General features: G+C 45.8%; 1 protein-coding gene across 4 annotated transcripts in view; it reads right to left on the minus strand.

Annotated features, from left to right (window-relative positions):
• Nucleotides 1–21485, minus strand: part of LOC139749299 (uncharacterized) — a 786860-nt gene that overhangs the window by 301576 nt on the left and 463799 nt on the right. The gene's annotated exons all lie outside the window — the stretch shown is intronic.

Genomic DNA, 21485 nt, shown 5'->3' on the forward strand with positions numbered 1-21485 from the left:
GCGCCAAGTCAGCCCTACTTGACGACGTAGATTGCACCACAGACTACGCCAGGTCAGTTCTTGTCTGGTCTGGACCACGCCATGGGCGAACCAGGTCCAGCACTGATGGCCCTATTATGATGTACACCACGTCAGAGGTTAGCCAGGCCAAGTCTCGCCACCCTTTCCTGGATGCAAATCAGGTAACCCTCCTTCTGTCTTACTTAGGGATCGAGCCGTCTGATTTGACTCGTAGCAATGGACAGAAACTCGTGGGCCAACATTTTGCCTCGAATGAGACGAACTTTTATATAGTCAAAAGGACTGTCAACATGTGGAATGATTTACCAATGAGAGCAGTTGAAGTATTAATGAAATATAAACATTACACTTCAAATCCACTCCTCCTTAGCTATGTAGCATATCTACAAGTCTTCCTCTTTGAGAATTCGACATGTCTTCCTTAAACCAGTCATACTTAACCCCTGAGCGTCTGTTCTCTTCCACTATCACCTTGAGCCTCGACCCAGTGGTCTGTTGCTATTTGAATTCATTTGCATTCATCTGTGTCGACATTAAATCGAGGGTAAGGCACGTTAGGTCACGGGAAAACCCAGTCAGCTGGAGTGAGCCATATGGTAAGTGGTAGGCGGCCACACAGAAGGCACTCCTGGCAAGTGTTGGTCTGCCTGGCTGGGATGTATGTACCTGTGTCTTTAGGTCGGACCACATGAGCCTTCAGGCCCACTGCTCACTGGGGTAATCTGAGGTCAGTAGTGTTGCTTTAGTGTGACGAATCCAGAGTCAACAGCACTTTCCTGTAGGGTAATAAAGTGGCTTGTGGAGTTATCTGTTTGTATTGTACGAGGTGAGAGTTATACACCCGTGGGGCGCCCATTTCTTGATGTGTGTGTGTGTGTGTGTGTGTGTGTGTGTGTGTGTGTGTGTGTGTGTAAGATTACTTATCTGTGATTCCTTCAGTCTACACACGGAGAGGGAGCTGTACTCTCGTGGGGGACCATCTGTTAACCTTTCTCTTCAACTCAAGAGAATTTTGAATTTCTTTCTCTTCTCGTCACTAGGTCCTCAAATAATTTCTTTCACTTGCTCACTCGTGTCCATTTTTTTTCTTAAGTTGTGAAGGCTCCAGTCACGGAGAAAAAGTCCACATTAAGGTCGGGCCTTAATTGAAATATGGAGAGAATGATGAAATATAAAGAGGTTAATGAAAGGGAAAAAGAAAAGACAAGGAAAAGTATCAGCGAATTTTGAAGGAAGAGAAAAACCTGCCTTTTTTGCCTTTTAAAAGTGCCAGGTAATAGCTATTAGGATTGACATGAGAGGGTAGAGAGTTCCAAAGCTTCAAGGTGTAGAGAAAGAGTTATCAGAACGGCCCACCCTTGAGTTACAAACGGCCACACAGTACTCGTGTGACGCAGCAGCTTGCCTAATATTGCGTGTCTATCGACTGGGGTAATACCTATAGAAGAGGGAAAGTGAATCAACATCATGGCACAGCGCAAGTCCGTCAACTTTCGAAGTTTGCCTGGGAGAGTTTATAAGTAGAACCGCGGTGCAGAGAAGGATCAGACTTGCCGGATGTGGAGGAATACAGTGTTCAGTCATCAGCTTGAGTGCATATGGTTAATTTTAGAGGAGAATAAATCGTTGAAAAAAGAGAAAAAAAAATGTAGGAGACAGGACATCGATATTGACAGAGAAAACGGGGGAGGCTGATCCATCAACAACCACGGAGGTAAATCGGCCAGAGAAAAAGCAAGATATAAGGGATCAAAGTGAGGGAGGGAAGCCAAAAGAAGGGAGCTTAGAGATGAGATCCCAATACCACATCCTGTCAGAAGCTTTAGATACATGAAAGTAAATAGGATTCCCCCAAATCCTTCAGGGATGATGACCAGACATCAGCAAGATAGAAAAGAATATAAACAGTGGATCTCACCTTACGGAAACCATACAGATAATCACAAAGAAGGCTGTGTGATTCAAGATGTCTAATAACATACGAGTTGAGGAGGGATTCAAAGACTGGAAACAAATGAACGGTCACCCTTCTTTGGGATGAGATGCACCAACACAGGCTTCTAAGATGTAAAAAAAAAGTTCTGTTTCTTAAACAGAAACAAAACAGACGAGCAAGCACCGGTGCAAGTTCAGACACACACACTTTCAGTACACGGGGATGGATACCACCAGGATCATAAGCTTTGCTTGTGTCTAGAGTGAGAGAAGCGCTTTTTGGACAGTTCGAAAAGAGATACGGGAAGAGGCATAGGATTAGTAAGAGGAACATCAGGGGGTGAAGGAATGTTAGAGTCACCCATAAAGAAAAAGAATATGTAAATGAATCAATTTTGTCTTGGTGTGAAGATCTTGAGAATTTGTCATCGTTTTCTCGCCAGTTGAAGAGGAAGTGGCAGTCTGTTCTGAGTGGTGAGCCAGCTTTGTTATATTTGCTTGTGACACTGGATGACTAGAAGGGTAGGGCGTGGGTGAGGGTGGAGGTGGTGAATCATTTATAGGAGACAATAAAGGATTCTTATTCTTGTCCAGACTTGGTTCCAGAAAGTGTTTTGATGGTGTTTAATTTGTTTGTGGTGATATCTGTGGTGTGGGGAGTGAAGGCCATGGGTGTGTCGTAAGTGAGGCCAAATATGGTATGAGTTTTAAGTGCATATATATATATATATATATATATATATATATATATATATATATATATATATATATATATATATATATATATATATATATTAGTATACGCTGGGAGCAGGTTTTCGCTAATGCACAAAGAACTGAATACGAAAGCATCTTTAGAGCTATCAATCTTTTTTCTTACGTTCTCTTTCTCACGTGTCATTAAACCATTAGGCGAGAAAAACAGACACCATAAGAGAGAAGATTAATAACACTAAATATGCTGTCGTATTTACTTCTATACACACACACACACACACACACACACACACACATATATATATATATATATATATATATATATATATATATATATATATATATATATATATATATATATATAAATATATATATATATATATATATATATATATATATATATATATATATATATATATATATATATAATGAGACAACCAGCCCTGCCATCGTACCATCTGCAATTGATATGCGACAGGTGTAACAAGTGACAGTCAGGGATTACGTAATTGCAGACCCAACCCGGAGACACTTGCCTGCTGCCCCAGGTATGGGAGGCAGGAAGACGGGGGTTGCAACACGACCCTTGGGGGAAATGCATGATGAAGGGAAATGTAAACAGGTCTAGACAAACAGGAAAGCAACACATGGGCGAAAGAATGTAGAGATAAACCTAAAGAAGTACAGTGATGAAGGGTTATAGAGAGACCCTCCCATGCTGGTCCGTCAGTCCCACGATAAGATGGACGGTACAGGGACCCGCCCGTAATGGTCTGTTAGTCCCAAGACAAGATGGACGGTACAGGGACCCTCCCGTAATGGTCTGTTAGTCCCAAGACAAGATGGACGGTACAGGGACCCTCCCACACTGGTCTGCTAGTCCCACGACAAGATGGACGGTACAGGGACCCTCCCGTAATGGTCCATCAGTCCGAGGACAGTGATAGTAGGGTCGGAGACTCCCACACTTACTGCTCACATTGTCTTACGTATACTTACATAAGTGTTCGGTGGCAGGAGAGCGACAATGATGCCGGGTACCTTGTGTGAACGCTGAGAATACTGAAGCCTTGGAGTAAGCTAAGAAGTTCCTCAAATGATTAAATGACATTATAGGTGGGACAGGTCAAGGTCTGGTAATGTTAAACTCCTCAAACATCATTTAATCAGAAGAAAAAATAATTTTCGTGGAATACCCTAACCTTATTCATTCACTTTATGTAATTCATGTGAGGTAGTTCATATCATGTAAGGTTTTCCACGTAATGTAATCTATACAAAGTAATGTAATTAAGGTAGTTCACATAACGTTATTCACGTCATGTTATTCATGAGACGTCATGTAATCATACTCGACACAGTTATCTACCTTAGATGTACCCATGATCTTTTACATTCGTAACCGTCAGGTCGGCTACACTCTGGAGATCAATATTCTCTTGAATCAATGCACGGCCCTGGGCGGCAGCCACACCCTTACCTTGTGTGTGTGTGTGTGTGTGTGTGTGTGTGTGTGTGTGTGTGTCTGACACCCGAGTCTGTATGACTAAGTACAGTTCAAAAGCACTAACTCGTAATGCTGTCAACTTCTGCAGAACTCCTCCATATCTGTGAGCATGATGGGAGAAAATCATACATTCCAGTCACGATATCGTAACACTGATAAGGGCTTATCTACCTAACAACCCCCCAGTGATAGGAATTTGTGGTATAACACTATCTGTGTACCGTCCAGCCAAGGCAGAGGTACTCAGAGGTGTGGGGCAGCAACAAGCAGGCAACACGTGAGGTGCACGTGGAACCCCTGGGCCAACATCGTGCACGCAGGGACCAGAAGCGCCTGCAACACCCATCCAAGCGACTGTTGCAAGGTGGACACGCCTTCAACACCCATCCATGCTACTGTTGCAAGGTGGACACGCCTTCAACACCCATCCAAGCTACTGTTGCAAGGTGGACACGCCTGCAACACCCATCCAAGCTACTGTTGCAAGGTGGACACGCCTCCCACACCCATCCAAGCTACTGTTGCAAGGTGGACACGCCTTCAACACCCATCCAAGCTACTGTTGCAAGGTGGACACGCCTTCAACACCCATCCATGCTACTGTTGCAAGGTGGACACGCCTGCAACACCCATCCAAGCTACTGTTGCAGGGTGGACACGCCTGCCACACCCATCCAAGCTACTGTTGCAAGGTGGACACGCCTGCAACACCCATCCAAGCTACTGTTGCAAGGTGGACACGCCTGCAACACCCATCCAAGCTACTGTTGCAAGGTGGACACGCCTGCAACACCCATTCATGCTACTGTTGCAAGGTGGACACGCCTGCCACACCCATCCAAGCTACTGTTGCAAGGTGGACACGCCTTCAACACCCATCCAAGCTACTGTTGCAAGGTGGACACGCCTGCCACACCCATCCAAGCTACTGTTGCAAGGTGGACACGCCTGCAACACCCATCCAAGCTACTGTTGCAAGGTGGACACGCCAGCAACACCCATCCAAGCTACTGTTGCAAGGTGGACACGCCAGCAACACCCATCCAAGCTACTGTTGCAAGGTGGACACGCCTGCAACACCCATTCATGTTACTGTTGCAAGGTGGACACGCCTTCAACACCCATCCAAGCTACTGTTGCAAGGTGGACACGCCTTCAACACCCATCCAAGCTACTGTTGCAAGGTGGACACGCCTGCAACACCCATCCAAGCTACTGTTGCAGGGTGGGCACGCCTGCCACACCCATCCAAGCTACTGTTGCAAGGTGGACACGCCTGGACACCCACTTCAGTTACTATTGCAAGGTGTTGGAGCTTCTACAACACCCATCCAACTTGTGTTGCAAGAATGAGAGCAACCGCAACACCCGTCCAGCCTTGTGTTGCAAGGGTCACTCATAACTCGCATCCTAGTGGCGTAGCGCAGCCTTGATGGTGGCAGGCGTATGCCTGGTGTAGCAGTATGTGTGTGTGGGGAGGAGACTCCCCTCCGCCACGACGCCTTACTCTCGTGGTTTGCGATCCCTCCGCCGGTGGAGGAGGAGGAGGAGGAGGTGAGGGAGGAGGAGCATCTTGGGTCCTCTCCCGTCCGGAGCACCCTGTGCCCCTGGACGGGAGGCAACAAGTGCGACTGAGGGAGGGTCGGGGCTATTATTACAACAAGATGAAGACCACGGCCGATGCGTCAGCTTCTACCCCTCACAAAGCCCGCGGCTCTCATGGCGGGGTTATGGTGGGCGAGCAGCTCAACGAAGGCAATCAAGCTTTTCTGGCACTTCTGAAGGGCCACCCCCTTAACGTGAGCAGGAAAGAGTGACCAGCTGCACTACTTGTCAAGGATGCTGGCTGGCGCAGGAAATACTGGCCTCCTGACTTGCTAGTAGCGGGAGGCAGGTCGTCACATGATCTTCCTTAACATCTAGGGTCATCCACGGCCTGTGTGTCACCCCCGAGGATGGGAGAGATGCAGACCTCAGGCTCTGACCAGGGATGTGTATAAGGTGTAATCCGTGGATGAGTGAGGAGTGGAAGCGGCGGATGACTGAGGAGTGGAAGTAGATGACTGAGGAGTGGAAGCACATGACTGAGGAGTGGAAGCGGATGACTGAGGAGTGGAAGCGGATGACTGAGGAGTGGAAGTAGAGGACTGAGGAGTGGAAGTAGATGACTGAGGAGTGGAAGCGGCGGATGACTGAGGAGTGGAAGTAGATGACTGAGGAATGGAAGCGGCGGATGACTGAAGAGTGGAAGCGGCGGATCACTGAGGAGTGGAAGTAGATGACTGAGGAGTGGAAGCGGATGAATAAGGAGTGGAAGCAGATGACTGAGGAGTGGGAGCGGATGGCTAAGGAGTGGAAGCGGTTGACTGAGGAGTGGAAGTAGATGACTGAGGAGTGGAAGTAGAGGACTGAGGAGTGGAAGTAGATGACTGAGGAAAGGAAGCGGATGACTGAGGAGTGGAAGTAGATGACTGAGGAAAGGAAGCGGATGACTGAGGAGTGGAAGGGTCTTTTAGCTTTAGCTGTATGCGAGGGAGGTCTGGGACCAATGATCAAAACTTTAGCTGTGTGTGACGGCGGACTGGCAGGATCTTTAGCTTCAGCTGTGTGTGTGTGTGTGTGTGTGTGTGTGTGTGTGAGGAAGGTCTAGGGCAATAATTCGCTACATCTGAGTATGATGTCGGGGTGGATGTGCCTCAAGATATGATCAGTAAGTGATTACATCATACACGTACAGGTCCACCAGAGTGTATGATAAAACCATGTCATTCTAGCATGGAGAAGGACCCCAGTCTGCTGCTGGCTGGATGCTGACCACGACCTACGGAGTCGCCTGGTCCAGCAGGTCGCTGCCTCCTCCAGAAGGTCCTTGACAGTTCAGCATCACCTCTGGATCAGGGAGTAACACCACCACACCAAGGCCACGAGTCTTATACGTTCTGTTATGTTCTTTATCCAAGTTAATAGACTGAACAAAGTTCAAAGGCGCTGCCATGACGCTCGCCTTTCGGCCTGCCACCTCAAACTGAAGATAACACTTCAGAAAACTGGCGTTGTTCTGTGGCACGACACCACACCACACATGTACCAGTGCAATGTGAGACATTAAATCTGTTTACCATTATCATCAAACAAATAATAATAATAATGATAATAATAATAATAATAATAATAATAATAATAATAGATAATAAATGATAATGAAAATAAAGATGATAATAATAATAATAATAATAATAATAATAATAATAATAATAATAATAATAATAACGATAATAATGTATCTTTTGCTTTAAAACCTATATGCTTCTCCGCCTGTACGAGACAGCGTCAAGAACAGACGAACAATAGCTTTATCTGCATACACTTAATCTCTCTCTCTCTCTCTACCTATAATGTATAGTGCACCGAAACGAGAGACTTACCATCCAAAGCCAAACCCTTCAGAGTTTACCTAGCTCGCTTCATATGCCCTGGTCCAGTCCGATCATAAGCACGTCACCCACCCTCACCCTCGCACACCACCTCGCTCCTAATTTTGTCTCTCTAACGTTTGCTTCTCTCGCTTTTGCCTGTTCAGCTCCAGATGAATCTAAAGCCTCCCTCACTCCATGTCTCCCTCTCCGCCTCTGACTCACGCCCAAATTCCAACACAGACCGTCTCTGTTCGTCTCTCTCTCCGCTCCATCATACATGCCCGACCCATTTCAGCACGACCTGATCAGCTCTCTCTCTCTCTCTCTCTCTCTCTCTCTCTCTCTCTCTCTCTCTCTCTCTCTCTCTCCATCAGACTACGCTCACTGACAGCGTCATCACATACGATCAACCCGCGTCAATATCATCCTCAGGCATTTCCAGCACGTTCAACCTTCTTCCTCTCTTTTGCATTCCAAAAGTCCACGATACCAAACGGTCAGGATGACCGTGCCGTCAACCATACCAATCTCTGCCATAGAAGACACCGAGCTCTCCTCCCACACGCTTGTTGATGCGTCCAGCGTCTTGGCTTCCCCTCCCAACCCCATGCCTCACTTCGGTCACCACCCTCCCCATGTTTACATCAGCTGTCACGTCCACTCCCAGGTACCTAAAGCACCCCACTTACTACAGGTTCGTCCAATTCAAACTCAAACTTCAACCATCTTATCTCTCCCTCCTGCTGCACCTCAATGCCTTACTACTGATAATAATGATAATGATAATATCAATAATAAGCGATAATAAAGTACCATTTATGATAAACAATAAAACAGGACAGACCAAAATCTGAATTCTAAGACAGTCAACATGAAGACACTCCAGGTGTGAGGGTCTTACGTGAGTTGGTATGGGGTATCGAGGGCCAGCAGCCACCAGGTCCTCTCCTCACCCAGGGAATCATTGCCCGAGACGCTGATGACCACACTGGCCTCCGGCAGCAAACACCCACAGGTTGCTGGATCACTGGGTGAAACTTGACATTCTGGTTGAAAATCAAACGAGACTTTGAACCCACGCGTTGTGCAAGCTGATGTTATTATACCTCGACCTGCTCTCTCTCTCTCTCTCTCTCTCTCTCTCTCTCTCTCTCTCTCTCTCTCTCTCTCTCCACACTGATACAAATCCCCTTAATCCACGTTAGGTTGAGTCCGTGGCCATGCTGGCTCCTCAGTCACGTTCGTTCCTCTGTCCCGTTGGCTCCTTAGTCATGTTCATTTCCCAGTTCTGTTGGCTCGTCAATCATGTATGTTTGTCAGTCATGTTGGGTCCTCAATCCTGTTCGCTCTTCAGCCACGTTAGCTCTTCGGTCTAAGTCATTTTGCCTTACTTATGAAGGTGGTGAATGCCCAGAATCCACCTACTTACGTATCCATATACTTATATATAAGTCTAACACTCGTTACTTAATGGAGTAGTTGATACCAGATTCAAAATCTTGGACCGCATCTGCCGATTCATTTATCAAAACCCCGTACTGTTAGTAGCAGCGCTGTATCGTGTGATGGTCAAGTATCGCGACGGATCGAGGTGAGGCGAGCTGTGAGTTAATGGCTTCACCTCTCCCCACCAGGGGAAGGTGGGAGGTGATGCCTTGAAGGTGTGCTGTGTTGTGTAACGTTGTGGTGTTGGCCGCCGCGGGTCAGCAGGCGTGGGGAGACCGGCCCTTGGTGGAGTGAGGCTCAGCCGTGGACGAGTGAAGCAATGGGAATGTGTCGCTCTTCCTGCTCCTTGTCTTCTTACGGCTCCCTCCCCTGTGGCTGCTCTCTCTCTCTCTCTCTCTCTCTCTCTCTCTCTCTCTCTCTCTCTCTCTCTCTCTCTCTCTCCACATTGCAGACGACATTACGTCGTCTGCAAAGGACTGTCATCCATGTCATCTGTTGGGGGTCGGCTGGCCAAAGGGAGATCGTCTCAACCATGAAAAATAACCAAGAAAAAAAAAACTGACCTCGATGGACTGCGTAAAAAAAAAAAAGGTATTATAATAATGAAGGAAAAATGAAGCCGAGGCAATCTGCCAACGCTGCGGGTATCAAGAACAGTGGAACTGATGGCGTCTGTTCACGTCTACGACCCACAAACATTCACGATATGAAGACTCACGAAGAAAACATGAATAACATTGGCGTGAAGTAGAAATGCCTCGAGTTTTGCAGGAAAACATCAGGAACAACGAGAGGCTACGGAAGCGTGGGCGTTCCAGTGGATGTGACAAAGTTGAATGCAGTTCGAACCGACAGAGAAAAACAAGAGAAGCTTTCGTATTTAGAAATCATCCCTGGAAATGATAAAGAAATAGTGGGAGTGTCATTATCCTCCTTACATTACCGTATCATAATCCTCCTTACATTACCGTGAAGAGTCTACTGACCTGTGGCAGAGAGCACATCTAATAAGGACGTAAAAGTATAGAGTATATGATGAGATTTTAAAGACACATCGAGCCAGTCTGATTGAAATGGAAAATGGTTATGAGGGTGGAGGAGGATCTGGCTAGGCTAGTGGACGTATCCTTCCTCGACCAAATAGTAGAAATAACTACTTGGATGTATTAATACATATTCGAGACACTTGACTCGATTCATTTTAGTTTACAGGTGAGAAACTCTGAGCTGGTGACTGATATCACACGGCCGTCGAGGCATTAGATTCTCCTTCAAAGAGTTCCTAACATTTTATGTACTGACATAAGGACACGGAAGCAGCGCCTGATATCATCTGTCTAAACTTCCATGACACTTCTGATAAATCCTGGAGGAAATATCACTGCGCAAAGTATATTCTCATGCGGAAAAGGGATTGAATATCTAACAAAAAGCATCAAATCGTATAAAAAAGAAATATCACTGCGCAAAGTATATTCTCATGTGGAAAAGGGATTGACTATTTAACAAAAAGTATCAAATCGCATAAAAAAGAAAAAAGGAAAGAAATATCCGGATATTTGAGTAATACTTTAAGAGTGTACCACAAGGTCCAGTTCTGGGACCCATTTCTTTTGGTTATATAAATACCTTATTAAGGTTAGGTCAGTCTATGCCCTTAATTAAGGGAACGATGCAATGAAGGACGATGGATAACTCGTGAGAATGTCAAGTCCAAGATGACCTGGAGAAATTGTTAACCTGGTGCACAAAGTGATCAATGACATTCAGCTGTCGCAAAATTCTAAAGGGGCGCGTGGCAGTAGCTGGGACAGGCAGACAGACAGACAGACAACAGGAGGCCCGTTGGTTCATGTGTGAGTCATCTGCTGAGAGAGAGAGAGAGAGAGAGAGAGAGAGAGAGAGAGAGAGAGAGAGAGAGAGAGAGAGAGAGAGAGAGAGAGAGAGAGAACCTTTCACCTTTCAATAAACATAGTTCATCAGACACCAAACTGACCCCTTCTCATAACTCTTGTAGCATGACCACATCTCAGCGCTCCAGGTCTGGTCTGGACAACCTTAACAAAAGGGACCGAGATGAGTTTGAAACAGTATAGAAAATGGGAACAAGGTTATCACCAGGACTTAAGAAAAAAAAAAAAAAAACATAAACAAAAAGGAGGAGGAAAGTTTAAAAACGAACTCAAACTATTCCCTCTTGATGTAAAGTCTTTGAAATACTCTAAGAAACTTGATCCCATCGACAAAGACACAGCGCCGGAAGCAACGGAGGGAAACCTGTAACCAGAGAAAATGGGTCAAGCTTGACAGGAAAGGCGTCCCTAACTCATATAGAAAAATATCCACCCACAAAACAAGGTCCAGTGGCCGCGGGAGCAACCTGCATGCTGGTGCCGCAAATGTCAAAGCAACACAATTATCAACCATGTGACAAGACCGATTATTTCCAGTCGGTTTAAGTCATTATTAATTGGCGGAACGTGATAAAGGATCGGCAGTTCCCTCAGCGGGTAACCTTGCTGTGGCCAAACAGGTCTCCCGTCACCTCTCTCTCTCTCTCTCTCTCTCTCTCTCTCTCTCTCTCTCTCTCTCTGTATGTATATATATATATTTCGATAGATAAGTGGTAGACTCGAGGTGACATCGGGAGAAGAGTCACCTCTAGCTAGGCTGTACGTACGGGTCGTAAAGTCTCGTCATACCAAAGGCCTCCATCTTTTCCCCTGCTGCTGCTGCTGCTGCTGCATCATCATCAAGGGACCTTCGCGCTCAAAGGAGTCCATTATTTCTTCGCTCTTGCTTGGAAGCTGAAGCAATGCCGTAAAAAAGTTTACTTTACACACACACACATATATACGTATATATATATACCACTCCGACCCAAACGCCCAACATTCCACCTACACATTTAACAGTCTTTCAAAAATATTTGCTCCATCTCTTCCTCACCTCATCACTACCTGTTAACGCTTTTCCTTTCATAGATGTTCCCATTTGCTCTCTCGTTTTCCGTACATTATGAACTTCCTTCCAGAATATCTTATCTTCCCTGAGGCTTTCTGATACTCGCTCACCCAAACTCTTTTCCAATCCCTGCAACTTCATCTTTACCTCCTGAAACTTTCTCTTACACATCTCCCAATCATTTGCACTCCTTCTCTCTAAGTATCGCCCATATACCTCTCTTTTCTCTTTCACAAGCAACTTTAACTCGTCATTCCACCACTCACTACCCTTCTAATGTGCTCACCTCCCACTTCATGCATGCCACATGCATCTCTCGCACATGCCAGCCCGGCTTCTCTAAATACCTCCCACTCTTCATCCTCTCTCATAGCTCCGCTTATTCTCACTTTTATACACTTAATTTCTTTGACATTTCTTCACACAGGTCTCTTTCCCAAGTTAACTTACTATCACCCATAATCTTTCCTCTTTTTTCCGAAAACCTCTACAAATCTTCACCCTCGCCTCCACAAGGTAATGATCAGACATCCCACCAGCTGACCCTCTCGGCACATTCACATCCAAAAGTCTCTCTTCTACACGCCTATCAATTAATATGTAATCCAGTAATACCCGCTGACCATCTTTCCTACTCCCATACGTACACTTGTGTACGTCCCTCTTTTTCAATCAGGTATTACCAAGCACTAGGCCTTTTACCGTACATAACCCCACAAGTTGTTCACCATTTCCATTCTCTTTGTTAAATACCCCGAGGAGAATTAGCACTCCCCCCGCTCGGCTCCTTCTATTCCATCCTTTCAAAAAGTGAAATACAAGATTGTGGGGGTTGGGTGGGGAGAGTAATACCCCTTCTCCCCCATCCCTAGTTCCCATCTCCTTCAGTCACCTCCTTCTACGACAGAGAATACGGAAGTAGGATTATTTCTCACCTCCTCCATACGTTCCCCATGGATATATCAGTTTCCGCCAGGAGGCACTGACAGCTTAATTCCTCTTTTGGGTGATGGTGGTGACGGGGGTGTATCAAGGCCGTGAGGGGGGTGTATCAAGGCCGTGAGGGGGGTGTATCAAGGCCGTGAGGGGGGTGTATCAAGGCCAAAGTTTATGACACGCCCCAAGAGACCTTGAAGGAACAAGAAAGGTCTGCATCACTTAGACAGAACGTGGCAGTGGCTGCACAGGTTAGGTTTATCATGTTAATGGTCTCCACAAGTGTACTGGAGGTGTGTGTGTGTGTGTGTGTGTGTGTGTGTGTGTGTGTGTGTGTGTGTGTGTGTGCTTTAACTGAGGAAAGAAAATAGGTATCTCAAGAAGTATGGACAGTATATCTATCTATCTATCTATCTACCTATCTATCTATCTATCTATCTATCTATCTATCTATCTATCGATCTATATATATATATATATGTATGTATGTATATAGGTAAGTGAAGATGAGGGTGTCGTAAAGACGGCCCGGTGCCCCTGACCTCGCCAAATAATCCAAGCTGAGGATCAAGGCCTGTCGAAGAATCTAGTCATTACATATGACACACAAACACGATCAAATGAAAAAAAAAAGAAAAAATCTTCCATTTCTCGAACAGTTATGTAGCTAGGGAGGAAGAACACACCCAAAGACGAGTGTTAAACGGTTACCGCATGACCCTGACCCGTCGTACCAACGACCAATGAGACACGACACATGAAAGCGTATGAGGACGAGTGTTTGGAGAATCTATACCATGATTAGGCGAACAGAAGGATCTTATCATCGTTATCAGTAGCGACTCTAAATATAAAAGAAAACGAAGCTGAAATGCTGAATATAGAAAACGAAGCTGAAATGCTGAATATAGAAGACGAAGCTGAAATGCTGAATATAGAAAACGAAGCTGAAATGCTGAATATAGAAGACGAAGCTGAAATGCTGAATATAGAAAACGAAGCTGAAATGCTGAATATAGAAGACGAAGCTGAAATGCTGAATATAGAAAACGAAGCTGAAATGCTGAATATAGAAAACGAAGCTGAAATGCTGAATATAGAAAACGAAGCTGAAATGCTGAAGATACAAAACGAAGCTGAAATGCTGAATATAGAAAACGAAGCTGAAATGCTGAAGATACAAAACGAAGCTGAAATGCTGAATATAGAAAACGAAGCTGAAATGCTGAATATAGAAAACGAAGCTGAAATGCTGAAGATACAAAACGAAGCTGAAATGCTGAATATAGAAAACGAAGCTGAAATGCTGAATATAGAAAACGAAGCTGAAATGCTGAAGATAGAAAACGAAGCTGAAATGCTGAATTTAGAAAACGAAGCTGAAATGCTGAATATAGAAAACGAAGCTGAAATGCTGAAGATACAAAACGAAGCTGAAATGCTGAATATAGAAAACGAAGCTGAAATGCTGAAGATACAAAACGAAGCTGAAATGCTGAATATAGAAAACGAAGCTGAAATGCAACAACACATTTATATAATCTTGTATATATACAGACAACACGCGCTTGCATAGCGCGTTGGTCGAGCCACAACTCTAGCATGCTGCTCTGTTTACACCCCAGAGAGAGAGAGAGAGAGAGAGAGAGAGAGAGAGAGAGAGAGAGAGAGAGAGAGAGAGAGAGAGAGAGAGTTAACCAGATTAGCAGTGGGGTTGCGAATTCAGCCAAACATTTAGACAACTAAATGTAGTTTCTCTTGGGAAAACGAAAACAAAGGGACGACCTTAAACAGATGTTATCATATGACAATAAGAGTCGGGACATCCATCATTAGAGAACCTGAAATACACGAATCAATATCTAGGGAGGAAAATACATAACTAAGTTAGAGCTGTTTCACTAGACAGTAACTGAACATTGGAATAAGTTACCCCATGACGAAGTAATGTATTACTTCTACCATTGCTACTGCTGCTGTTACTACTACTACTACCACTAATAATAATAATAATAATAATAATAATAATAATAATAATAATAATAATAATAACAGCTAATAAAATAATAATTATTTTCATTAATACAACTAAAACTATTATTACTATTACTATTATTATTGTTATCATTATTATTATTATTATCATTATTATTATTATTTTAATTGTTATTTCCTTCATGTCACCAGTTTCTGGCAGAGCAAGGAAGTGGTCAAGAACAGACGAACAACAACTTCACTCGTCCATACCCACAGTGGCTGGCTGGCATGTGTAGCAACACACCGAGAGCAGAGGTCGCTAGCTACACTCACATCTCACACACCGTCCATCTCCCTGGTTTCCCCCTGCCTGCCTCGTCTGCCATGGTTCACCTCAGTACGTCGCCCCCTGTATATCACAACACTGCTCTATCCCAGATAAGCCCCTTGACAGTCCTTCATGTTTAGGTCCCAATAATTCACAAATCCTATCACTGCCTCCAACCAATTTCTGGTCACCTTCCCCACCTCCTATTTGCTCTCTCCAATACTGAAACGTAAATTCTTTTCATGATTCTGTTTTCGTTCATCCCCTTCCGCACGTCCAAGTCATTTTCAGCACACCATGATCAGCTCTCTCACTCATATACTAACCAGCCTAACTCTCTCTCTCTCTCTCTCTCTCTCTCTCCCGCCGTCACTCCTGACACGACCAATCCTCCTCACACCATACGTCTTCTTCAGGCATTTCATGCCCAACACGTCCACCTCTCTCAACCTCACCTTTCCTATGGATCCAGGGGCCAAGACTCGTACCCATATAGCATTGCCAGGGCTAACCATACCTTCACAAAAGACTCATCATGACCCTAACACACACACAAACACACACACACACACACACACACACACACACACACACACACACACACAGTGATCTCTCCTCCCACGTACTCCATACACCTTGGACTTCAGACCCTTTTCCATCCTAGGACTCCATGGTTCCAGCCAAGTCCACTCCGTGGTATTTCAAGCACCCCACATTCTCCTGGTTCTCTCCATTCATAGCCTCACATACATACCTATACACATCCCATGGCAGGTAGTGGGTGAAGTGATGGTTACGACGGGTTACGATCGTGCCCCCAGGACCGTAGGGGTGTGGGTGTGCTTGGAGTGCGGCATACGACGGGGGCTCCGAGGGAGGGCTACCGGTCCCCGCGGGGCTGCGGGAAAGGGCTGCGGTTGGGTGTATGACGGGGCTGAGGGGGTGGGTGGACTGGAATGGGGCAGACGAGCGAGCCCCAGGAGCCACGGGGGTAGGCTGAGATGGGGTAGGTGACGGGGATCCCGGGGCTGCGGGGGCGGCCTGAGGTGACATAGATTACGGCCCCCAGGGCTGGGCTGCGATGGAGCAGATGGCGAGGCCCCGGAGGGGAACTACACTGGGGCAGATGACGGTGTCCCGGAGGTGACCTGGGGTAGAGTTGATGACAGGGACCTGGGAATGAGTTGGGGGTGGGGCAGATGCCGAGGCCCCGGTGATGGGGGGTGGGGTCAGATGATAAGGTCCTGGGGGGTGGGAAGGGGTTGAGGGTGGGGCAGATGACTAGGGGGCCCCCAGGGGGCCGCCACTTTCACTGTTAACTACACTAACGAGATGTTTCCTGCTGGGACAGGTGGCTCCCCCCTCCCCCCCTTGCACCACAACCCACCACTGACCCCACAACTACAACAACGAACATCGTCAGCAATGGCAGAGACGTGTCATTCATATCACTAAACGTCTACTCAGCTGCCACGACTATTCGACCAGGCCAAGAGGTTTGTCCTCCAAAAATAATGTAAGGTCAAGGATGCGTCGTCCTCCAAATGACACCAACACCACCACAGATGGTCTGGCCCTCCAAACATCGCCAGCATTAGACTTAAAAGACCTGACCTCCAGCTATGGCCCAGGACGAAACCGTAATTACGTGATCTCGGACGACCCTTAAACTATGTACTCTAACGGGTCTGACCTCCATAGCGCTGACCCTCACATCACGAACTGGATATTCTCCCTCACATCTTGACAACGAGGAGGGGAAAAGGTGGCGTCCACATCACCAACACCATCCCTGGGGGTCGTCCTCTGCGCTCATGGGTCAAGCCAGAGAGGAATCGTGGAGAGACCTGAGTCTGGATGAATCTTCCAGTGGTGATAGCAGAGGTTGTGGAGCGAGAGACAGGATGGTGGACCTAGCCCATGATAGCAAAAGCTATGTGTGAGAGAGAGAGAGAGAGAGAGAGAGAGAGAGAGAGAGAGAGAGAGAGAGAGAGAGAGAGAGAGAGAGAGAGAGAGAGAGAGAGAGAAGGTGGATCAGTTGGCACCAACAGAGTTTTAGTGAGCGAGAGACAGGATGGTAGATCATATCATCATTTGTCTCGTGGGAAAAAAAAAGCAGCATCAGGACAAGAGAGTACGCGGTCAAAACATGATCTGGACGGCACGATACTTGGACAATAATGGGAAAAAAAAAATTATCTGGACACAATAGTACCTGATCAAAGCAACATCTCGATAAGAGAGCGTCAATGTCGCATTATATAACTTGAAGTGTTTTGGAAGGACTGCTTCGTGGTGGATATCTCCACTTGACGACCAGCTGGGAAACAGAGGACATCATAGCAATAAAAGCTCCTCCCTTGCTCCAAACACCAGCGGTAACTGCCGGGTAAACATTAGACTTAATTCCGGGTCCCTCGTTATCCCGCCTCCTAATATGGATCCAGTTCCCTGACCATTTACTGTGACGCGTCTGTTTCCTGACTTCTGCCAGTTGTCTGTGTTTGTATATTCATTACGTCAGTTTATTGTCTCGTCCCTGTAAATTGCATGTCGTTTTCGTTGGAGGTGACGAGAGAGAGAGAGAGAGAGAACAGAAGAATGACAGTGTGAGGAGGAGTTTTATAGGGTAAGAAGTGTGTGTGTGTGTGTCAAGTGGGAGACGATCTATGATGTATGTGTGTGTGTGTGTGTGTGTGTGTGTGTGTGTGTGTGTGTGTCAAGTGTTAGCAGACGACTGCACGAAGCATCATTGACGGGAGGTAATCACTTAGCGACACCGTCTTGCTGTCTACAGCACGTCTGCTGGGACGGTGGCAGCGCGAGTGGCTGGGCAGGACCAACACTCGTTGCTAAAAATCCCACACCGGGACGTCGTTACCTTACCTGGCGGGAAGGGTTCGCGTGTTCATCTCTCGTCGTCCCCGAGCTTCAAGAACGGTGGTCCGAACCAGTTGTGGAGTGATGCAAGAACGGTGGTTCGAACCAGTTGTGGAGTGATTAAGGAACGGTGGTTCGAACCAGTCGTGGAGTGATTCAAGAACGGTGGTTCGAACCAGTCGTGGAGTGATTAAGGAACGGTGGTTCGAACCAGTCGTGGATTGATTCACTCGACGTCTGTGTATAACTTTACGCTGTGTGTCCTGGGCTATCTATACCCTATACACCATCAGGTCTTCTGCTGGTGTCCTGTTCGGGAACAAGTCCTCAGTACTTCTCTATCCTGGAGGTGTCGAGAGGGGCCCTACTTCGCTCCTCCTTCTCCTATTTACCGGGTGTTAAACACACAAAGACCAAGAGCCATCTTCTCTCTTAACTTTCCCCCACACACGAGTCTGTTCGTCAATGCTTCTACTTCGCGTATTCTACCAGGGGTTGTGAGTGCAGCGAGAGGTGACCCTTACATGCAGCAGGCTAAGAACAAGGCCTTCCAGTACCCTCCATATGTGATGCAGCTCTCCCGTCTATGTTGTAATGAGACCAGATATACTGAGCCGCAGGTTCAGTGGCTCCAGCGAAGAGCTTATGGTCAGTAATATGATTCTGGTCATTAGTTTGCGAAGCATTCAAAGACTTACGCAAAGACACACACACACACACACACACACACACACACACACACGCACACACAGACGACACAGACCCCATGGCTCTCAAGCGATGTGGCTTGTCTCAGCTTAGCATTGCTGAATAACATGTAGTCCTCCTTATGAGCAGTGAAGAGAAAAGAATAGCAAAGTCTAGGGAGAGAGAGAGAGAGAGAGAGAGAGAGAGAGAGAGAGAGAGAGAGAGAGAGAGAGAGAGAGAGAGAGTATATATATATATTTCAAATCTTACTCATGTCTTGCTTGTTTTAGAATTTCTGGCCTCAGAAGTGTGAGATGCGAGAATCTTAAAGAAGTGTGTGTGTGTGTGTGTGTGTGTGTGTGTGTGTGTGTGTGTGTGTGTGTGTTTTAGATGAAGAGCGTGGTGAAGTACGTGATAAATCAAGTGTGTTGAAAGATGAGTGAAAGAAGAGTGTGTTCAGAAAAGAAGTGACAGCGAACCTACGAGCTGGTGAACGAGAGAGATGGCAGACAGCACACGGTGCTGCTGAAGGCAGACAAGCAGGAAGCATAATGAGAAAATGACAGGAAATATATTACGTGAGGAAAACCAGAAACGTCTGAATGGAAATATGAATCAGAAATTAGCTTATGGGAACGACATGAGTGACCAACACTGCTCGACTCATTAATAACAATGGGTTCTACAGAAGGTTCGAGAATCATGAGTCATGTTCAGACGTTCCAGAACATGAAAATATTTTTTTTTTCGCTATTTTTGAAAAAAAAAACAAAAACAAAAGACGTTTGGTACGTGTCTGATTGAAAAAAATTTAATGTCCGTTCAACAAACGATAACTAGAGTAATATTTGTAAGTATAATATCTATATTTGGCCGGTAGAACGTCACAGGGACATTTACATACATATAATACATCTGCAACGTTTCAGTTGAATTCATTGACCAATTTGAGGTTTGTATAACAGATATGTACCGTAATATAATTATACACCGAAAAATATACCACAGAAGACGACAACTTTGGCGAACATTAATTTACTATCGCTACCAGACCTTATACACATCCCTGATCAAGAGGTTAAATTAATAAGTGGCAAGTTTCATGTTAAAAGATAGTAAAGAGGATCTGTTCAAACATTGCCCATCCTTCTTTGGACGAACACACACACACACACACACACACACACACACACACACACACGTACACGTACACACTGATGGACGGGCACAAATAAACATGCCAACCCTTGTTTCCCAGTGCAGACATAAAGAAAAATAATCTACCTTAAAAATACTTCAGTTAGAAACTAAAGGAGAAAAAGACGGAGTGAACAGAGATAAGGAGAATCATAGTAAGACTGGCAACTGTGCCTCCCAGGCGTGGACGCCAGCCAACCTCCTCCCCTGTACCCACCCACCCAACCGTCATGTCGTGTAATCGTTAGTTTCCGTTATTAGTACATTTTTCTCTGCCGCTTCCACACAACTCGGGGGAAGCGAATGAATGGGACGAAAACAGAATATTTCAGTCTAACATACTACGTGGATTTAGATGGAAACCTATTTTTTTATTCTAAATTTCTAAAATTTGAACTAAGAGTCGTTCAAGTAGCCACAGTGAAGGTGATAAGCCCATCAAAATACGTAATGGCAGAGAAATCTGCGAGAAGGACGAACGGGTAGAGAGAGAGAGAGCGAGAGAGAGAGAGAGAGAGAGAGAGAGAGAGAGAGAGAGAGAGAGAGAGAGAGAGAGAGAGAGAGAGAGAGAGATCAGGGGTCTCAATAACAATGTGACTGATGTGAATCAGACGGAAGCAAGCCATGAAGTGTAGTGAAGCCTCAATTGTTGTGGAATTACCCACGGCCACCAAGGGCCAAGCTTCCGCCAGCCCTCACTGCTGTAGGAGGCTACAGGTTGATGCGCTTGTTGCTGTGGGTCAAGGCTGGTGTTCTTGTTGCTGTGGGTCAAGTTTGGAGTTCTTGTTGCTGTGGGTCAAGGCTGGTGTTCTTGTTGCTGTGGGTCAAGGCTGGTGTTCTTGTTGCTGTGGGTCAAGGCTGGTGTTCTTGTTGCTGTGGGTCAAATTTGGAGTTCTTGTTGCTGTGGGTCAAGTTTGGAGTTCTTGTTGCTGTGGGTCAAGGTTGGAGTACTTGTTGCTGTGGGTCAAGGCTGGTGTTCTTGTTGCTGTGGGTCAAATTTGGAGTTCTTGTTGCTGTGGGTCAAGACAGACGGTACAGGTTGGTGTGCTTGTTGCCTGTGTGGCTGCAGGTCAGCACTAGTGATACAAGTTGGTGTGCTTGTATGTGTCCTCCTACGAATTATCAAGCAAGTGTATATCATGGACCCGAGGCCTTAGCGGCAGGGACATGTTCAGAAGAGCCACTTCCATTTCCAGAAATTGAATCAAAATCAATGATAACTTATGTATAATTCGATCAAGTCTCCATTTTTATATAAACATAGAAAAATATTGTAAAAGTGTAGGTTTAACTTGCTCACAAATCTCTTGTTTCTACGTCTCTCTTTAAATTGAAGCGTTTTGAGTCCTCTATACTTTTAACCTTCTCTTCCGCACTGAATTCTGTCTCGAATACTCCCACGTGGGAACACATCATCTCAGAAATGACAAGGCTGTTATATGAAGAGGATGTGAAGCACAGGAAGGACTGTCAG

This window comes from Panulirus ornatus, chromosome 1 (assembly GCF_036320965.1).
Source record: "Panulirus ornatus isolate Po-2019 chromosome 1, ASM3632096v1, whole genome shotgun sequence".
In the NCBI taxonomy this organism is placed as follows: Eukaryota; Metazoa; Arthropoda; class Malacostraca; order Decapoda; family Palinuridae; genus Panulirus; species Panulirus ornatus.